The sequence below is a fragment of the Apium graveolens genome, unplaced genomic scaffold, assembly GCF_009905375.1.
Source record: "Apium graveolens cultivar Ventura unplaced genomic scaffold, ASM990537v1 ctg432, whole genome shotgun sequence".
In the NCBI taxonomy this organism is placed as follows: Eukaryota; Viridiplantae; Streptophyta; class Magnoliopsida; order Apiales; family Apiaceae; genus Apium; species Apium graveolens.
In genome coordinates, this window is record NW_027418490.1 from 157363 (window position 1) to 164836 (window position 7474).

Here is a 7474-nt window from a genome sequence, read left to right on the forward strand (position 1 = left end):
TTATTTTTCCTGCAAAAAGAAGCCACATGGTTAGAATTTCCGCAGTTATAACATTTCTTTCTAGGAGCATTATGAATAGGCTTATAATCATTACTTTTATTCACACCTTCCTTTCCATTCCTATTTTTCCTAGGTGGCTTTACCTTGTTTACATTCTTAACATCTTTCAGCTTATGCTTAAGCTGCTTCTTTGTCATTAAGCCTACGTTTACTTCAGTTGTCTTTTCCTGTTTTAGTTTGTCAGAAGTTAATTCCTCTTTAACTTCTGATTTCTCAGTTCCAGACTTTACAGCTACAAACTTAACTGGTTTTAACTTTGGCTTTTGTTTAACAACTATAGGCTTAATATCTACAGTTCCTTTATCATTCTTATCATCTCCATAACCTAAGCCCTCTTTCCAGTTTCCACTACTTAACAAATTCTGAGTTGTTCTGCCAGAGTTAGTCCAAGTCCTGATAATCTCTCTTTCCTTTTCTAGCTCAGTTTTTAGAGATTCATTCATTTTAAGTACTTTATCCCTAACATAGAAAGCATCATCTCTATCAATCTGAGTTTGATGGAACATGACTAACTCTTTTTCTAAATAATCATTCCTCTTTTTACAAGCAAGATTTTCAGAAGTTAATCTTTCACATGTTAAAGTTTGATCTCTATAACTAATGAACATGGTTTTAAGATATCTTCTCAACTCATTAATATCATCAGTATGAAAGGCATAAGTAGTTTGAGGTACCTTTAACTCAGCAACTTCAGGACTGCTATCAGCATTTGTCATTTCAGCCTTTGCCATCAAGGCATAGTTCTCCTCACTTTCAGAATCTGAAGTGTCTGTCCAGCTTTTCTTCTTTGTGACAAGCGCCTTACCTTTGTCACTCTTCACTTTCTTGCAATCAGGAGATATGTGGCCTTTCTCACCACAATTGTAGCATTTGACATTTGTGTAATCTCCTCTGTCAGACTTCCCTCCTTTGCCTTCAGATTTTCTGAAATTCTTTTTATCAGAACTTGCACCTTTCCTGGAAAATCTCTTTCCCTTCCTAAACTTCCTGTATGCAATCCTTGTGATTCCTTTCACCATAAGAGCACACAGCTTCATCATCTCTTCATCAGCATCTATCTCAGGTAAGCTTTCAGTCTCTGAGTCATCATCACTATCAGAACTTGATGACTCAGTATCAGACTTTGTGATGAGCGCTTTTCCTTTGCCTTTCCTTGAGGTAGCTGCCTTGGGGGATTCTTCTTCAGCCTTAAGAGCAACTGTCCTTGACTTTCCTCCTTTCCTCTTGCTTCTTTGTTCCATCTCAAGTTCATGAGTCTTGAGCATCCCATAAATTTCATCAAGAGTTGTTTCTTCAAGATTATAGTTGTCTCTTATAATTGTTGCCTTCAAATCCCAACTTTCAGGAAGAGCTAATAGGAATTTAAGGTTTGAATCTTCAATATCATACTCCTTATCAACTAGTGACAAATCATTCAAGAGTTTGACAAATCTGTCATATAAATCAGTCAATGACTCATTAGGCTTTGAGTCAAAGTGTTCATACTCTTGAGTGAGTATTGTCTTCCTGTTCTTCTTAATCGAATCAGTTCCCTGGCACCTTGTCTCCAAGGCATCCCATATCTCCTTTGCAGTCTTGCAGTTAATTACCCTGTTTGACATTATATTATCAGTGGCACTGTGCAACAAGTGTCGTACCTTAGCATCCTTAGCAATTGAAGCAATATCTTCAGCAGTGTAATCACTCTTCTCCTTTGGTACAGACTTTGCTGCTTCACCTGCAACTACAACATCGAGTTTTGTTGGCTAGTGAGGTCCTTCATGGATTCTGTCAAGATATTCTGGATCAGTAGCTTCCAGAAACATAGTCATCCTCACCTTCCATATGGGATATTCAGATGGCTTCAGTATGGGAACTCTAATAGCCTCGTATCGACTATGGATTTGAGTCTTTGGTGGTTCTTCAGTTTTGGTGGGCTTGGTTGGAGTTTCTGCTTCAGACATGATTGTTTTTGGATCTTAAACTGTTTGTGTGTTAACAGATAGGCTCTGATACCACTTGTTAGGTCACACACACTGTAGAAGGGGGTTGAATACAGTGTATAGCACAATCAAATCGAATTCAAATAACACAAGTAACAGAAAATAGACTTTATTCAATGCAATAAACTCTGTTACAATATGGAACTGTCCTCTCTCAGTGATGAACAAATATCACGAGAGCTGCTAGGGTTACAATGAATAATATTCTCGATAATGATAACACTTATAGTGTAAACCCTATGTCTGTGTTTATATATCACACAGTTACAAGATAATCGCTAATTGATATGGAATATAATTCTGCTTCCTAAAATATATCAATCAGTTATCTTTTCTTCCAAGTATTCCATTCTTCATAGAATTCCTTCTTCATGCATATCTCTTCTTACGTTTGTCTCGATCTTCTTTCCTTTCAATCAGCCACCTTCCTTATCTGAAAGTTTCCTTTAAGTCCTGATATTATCTCCTGATAAATATCTCCTGAATCTTAAGTACTGATAACTTAAGTTCTGACTTCAGTATAAGTGCTGATTTCAGTTAAGTACTGATTTGTCCTGTTTAATTAAGATCTGAAAACTAAACATTAATCATATTAGACATGACATTATCAAATATATCTAACATTCCATCCCACCCAGATCTCAATTTCCCAGGAAATAAATGCAGCCTAGAGTTGTACAAAAGAACTTTTTGACCCAGATAAAAAGACTTTCTCAAAATAGATTTGTCATGCAAAATTTAGTTCTTTCTTTGTATATCTTAGCATTTTCATAGGCATCATTCCTAATTTCTTCTAACTCAGACAGCTGTAATTTTCTATGGCTACCATCAGCGGGTAAATCAATATTTAACTTTTTAATGGCCCAATAAGCTCTATGTTCAAGTTCAATAGGGAGATGGCATGCTTTACCAAAAACAAGCCTATAAGGAGATATACCCAAAATGGTCTTAAAAGTAGTACGATAAGCCCAAAGTGCATCTACTAACCTAACAGACCAATCTTTCCTATTTGAATTAACAGTTTTCTCTAAAATTTGTTTGATTTGCCTATTAGAGACCTCTACTTGACCACTAGTCTGAGGATGGTAAGGTGTGGCTAACTTATGAGTGATGGAATACTTCCTCAAAAGAGACTCAAACTAATGGTTTTTAAAATATGCTTACTCTGGTCACTAATTATAGCTCTAGGCGTACCAAATCTAGAGAAGATATTCTCTTTGAAGAACTTAAGAACTACCTTGTTATCATTAGACTTAGTTGGTATGGCTTCGACCCATTTAGACACGTAATCAACCGCTAAGAGAATGTAGAGGTTACAAAAAGAATTAAGAAAAGGACCCATAAACTCTATACCCCAGACGTCAAAGATCTCGATAACTAAGATTGGATTCATTGGAATCATGTTTCTTCTAGTGATCTTTCCTAAGTGTTGACACCTACTACAAGCGGCACAAAATTCAGCAGAATCTTTAAACAAACTAGGCCAATAGAAACCACATTAAAGTATTTTAACAGCTCTCTTTTTAGCACTAAAGTGACCTCCACAAGCCCGATCATGGCAAAAGGAAAGTATAATTATAGACTCATGGTGTGGAACACACCTCCTAATTATTTGGTCTGGACAGTACTTAAAAAGATAGGGATCATCCCAAAAGAAGTATTTGGCTCGTGAGAGAAATTTGGATTTTTCTTATTTAGACCAATGAGAAGGAATGTCACCAGTGATAAGGTAGTTAACAATATCAGCAAACCAAGGAGTGGTAGATATGGAAAGAAGATGTTCATCAGGAAAAGACTCATTCAAAGGCATATCAATGGTGGACTGCACTATTAAACGGGAAAGATGATCAACAAAAACATTTTCAGAACCCTTCTTATACCTGATTTCTAGGTCAAACTCTTGGAGCAACAAGAACCACCTAATCAATCGGGCCTTCGAGTCTTTCTTAGAAAAGAGATATCTAAGAGTAGAGTGGTCTGTGTAAACAATGATTTTACAGCCTATAAGATACGACCTAAACTTTTCAAGAGCAAAAACTACCGCTAGAAGTTCTTTTTCAGTGGTAGAGTAGTTAAATTGAGCATCATTTAGAGTCTTACTAACATAGTATATGACCTGAGGTATTTTATTAATTTTTTGTCCTAAAACTACCCCTACAACATAGTCAGACACGTCACACATAAGCTCAAAAGGTTGATTCCAATCAGGGGATTGAATGATGGGGGCTGTAATAACCCCAATTTTGGAAATTTTTGAAACCCGAATGAATAGTAACTTTGCTGACAATGCTGATTAAGAAAAATTATCAGACCACGATATATAGGAGTACTGTTATGGAAATTCTAAGATCGTATTATTATTCCATAAAGAAAATAAGTGTATGTAAAAGCCGTCAGATTTCGAAAACGAGCACTTTTATTTTTCTCCAAGATTTCCACCAGACATTAAGGGATTTAAGGAATTAATATTAAGATGAAGTATTTTAAATTCAAAGATTATAAAGGAGAATTAATTTAGGTATTAAAAATACCAAGAAGATTTTATCAATAAAATCATTAAGGTATTTAACCAAACGATCAACGAGATTGAGTGATAACCGGACAAAGAAATGAATAACGACTCTTGTAAATACCTTTGCAAGTGGCAAGGCAAGTGGATGGTTGATCAAACAAGAAACCAAGTGATAGTTAGGAAGGAATGGCTAGTTAATTATATTGTTAACTAGGGATGATCTCATCTCACCACAAATCACCAACACATGGCAAATGGTGAGATCATCTTCCACTAACTCCTTTGTTTATTATTAACCTAGAAAAATATGAAGACAACCCATCATTATCCACCACATTATTCCAACAACACAAGAAAGCAAAAGCGATTCCTCTCCCATTTCCATTGCTCTCGGCCAAAACAGAACCAGCACATTAAAACTGCTGTATCTCCTTCATTTCTCACTCAAATGTTGTGTTCTATAGCTCGTTGGAAAGGTATTGAGATGGCCTACAACTCTTGTTTACAAGTCTTGTCCAAATAAGCATGGTAAGACCCTCATTTTTACAGTTATTGCAATCAGACTTTTAGAAACTTCAAAGCCTAACTTTGTGTTCTTGATTTCTTTGGAAAGATCAAGCTTGTAGGAGGCTCCCTAAGGCTTCCTAGAAACTTAACACCTCCCAAGGAAGGTATAAACTTCAAATCCTAGCCTTTACTTTATTTGTTAGTAAGTTTAATGGTTGGTTTTGTAAAATGAGAAACATGGATTGTGATTATTAGTAGTTTGGTTTGATTTGGAAGTGTTTTGGTAATTGAAGCTTGATTATAGTTCATAGGTCTTGATTGTGGTTGTTTGAGTTGAAAACCTTGGAGGTTATGGACTGATGTGGTATGGTTTAGGTTATATTTTGTTGTATTGATGGTTATTGTTAGGTCACAAACACACTGTAGAGGGGGTGAATACAGTGTATAGTACACTCAAATCGAACTTTAAGAACTTAAGTAACAGAAAACAAACTTTATTGAAACAATAAACTCTGTTACAGTATGGAACTGTTACCTCTCAGTGATGAACAAATATCACGAGAGCTGCTAGGGTTACAATGAATAATCTTCTCTAATAATGATAACACTTATAGTGTAAACCCTATATCTGTGTTTATATACTACACAGTTATAAGATAATCGCTAATTGATATGGAATATAATTTTACTTCCTAAAATATATCAATCAGATATCTTTTCTTCCAAGTATTCCATTCTTTACATAATTCCTTCTTCATGCATATCTCTTCTTATGTATATCTTGATCTTCTTTCCTTTAATCAGCTACTATCCTTATCTGATTGTCCTTCAGCACTTAAGTTCTGATATCTATCTTCTGACGATTATCTCCTGATAACATATGTACTGATATCCTTAAGTCTTGACTTCCAGTATAAGTATTGATCAACAGTTAAGTACTGATTTATCCTGTTCAAGTAAGATCTGAAAGCTAAACATAAAATATATTAGCCATGACATTATCAAATATATCTAACAATCTCCCCCAACTTGTAAATTAACATAATATACAAGTTTAACAGATATTTGATGATGTCAAAAACATTAAGTACAAATGCATGAGAATTAGACTAGATAACTACAACATACAGTCCTTAAAGCTTTTACCAATTTCAACTTCTGATAACAACTTCAGTCTGTATAAATATCAGAATTTAAGCAGTTGTAGATCTTCGACTTGGCTTCATCATTTTCTGATCTCTCTGATGTCAGGAGTTGTTCTGAGATAGTTCTTCAACAAACATTTCTCAGCATATCTGAGTTCATCAATCATTCTCCTTTTGACATCTTTAAGCTCTGCAGTATCTTCACCAGTTTGAAAGATTGCAGCTCTGAGATCATTGATCTTTGCTTTTCTCAACTCCTGATCTAGTCTTATGACATAAGCTTTGTCAGACTCTAGATTGAATTCAAGTCCCTTAATACCAAGATATGTTCTGATCTGTGCAGTATTAGGCTTCATATCAACAATATCACCATTGTGATCTCTGTACTTTGGAACATATATGCTGTCAGACTTAACAGAATAAAGCCTTTTCTGTCTCTGAATCTGTTCTTTTAAGTAGCATGCAGCAGTCTCTGTTATTCTGTCATCCACTTGAAGTAAGAAAAGTACATGCTCCAATTCTTCAAAATACTTCAATGGAATGGCATTTTGTCTTATATGATAAACCCTACCATCTGTCATGAAATACAACATGATGTATTCTTTCAAGTAGGTATGGTAAACCATCTGTACAGATTCCAGTTGATTCAATCTCTCAGGAGTTGCTCCAATACCTGGTTCACTCAAGGAAGTTGGATCATTGGTAGTGTTGTGTACTCTTCTTTCATCAGCACTTCCCAATCCAGTTTTATCTCTAGCTTCCTTTCCAGTAACTACTCTTGCTTCAAAACCACTTGCAGTAGTCTTCAAAGATTGAGTCTGTTTTGCTTTAGTGAATCCTGGTAGGAGTGTCTTTGATCTATTTTCTGATATCAAGTTAGCTTGAGCTCTGTCAGAGGTTACTTGCTTCTTCTGAATATCAGAACTTACAATTTCTTGACTCTGAACAACTTGAGCCATGTCAGAGGTTGTTTTAAGAACTTTTCTTGAAGTCAGAGCAAGATCATCTTTTTCATCAGTAATTTCTTCTTCCTCAGGAGGTACATAAACCTTGATAGGTTCACCAACCTTTTCTTTACCCTTGGATCTTGGATCTATCTGTGGTTGTGATCTATCCAACGTTGCTTCAGTATGTGTCCTTTCTTTGATCACAATGCCTTTGAGTTTTGGAAGTGACTTTTTACCAGAAGCTTCAGATTTAGATGTGACTTTCTCTGATTTAAGTCTGGCTTCTTCTTCCTTTAAACTTTCCAAGTCCATTCCTGGATT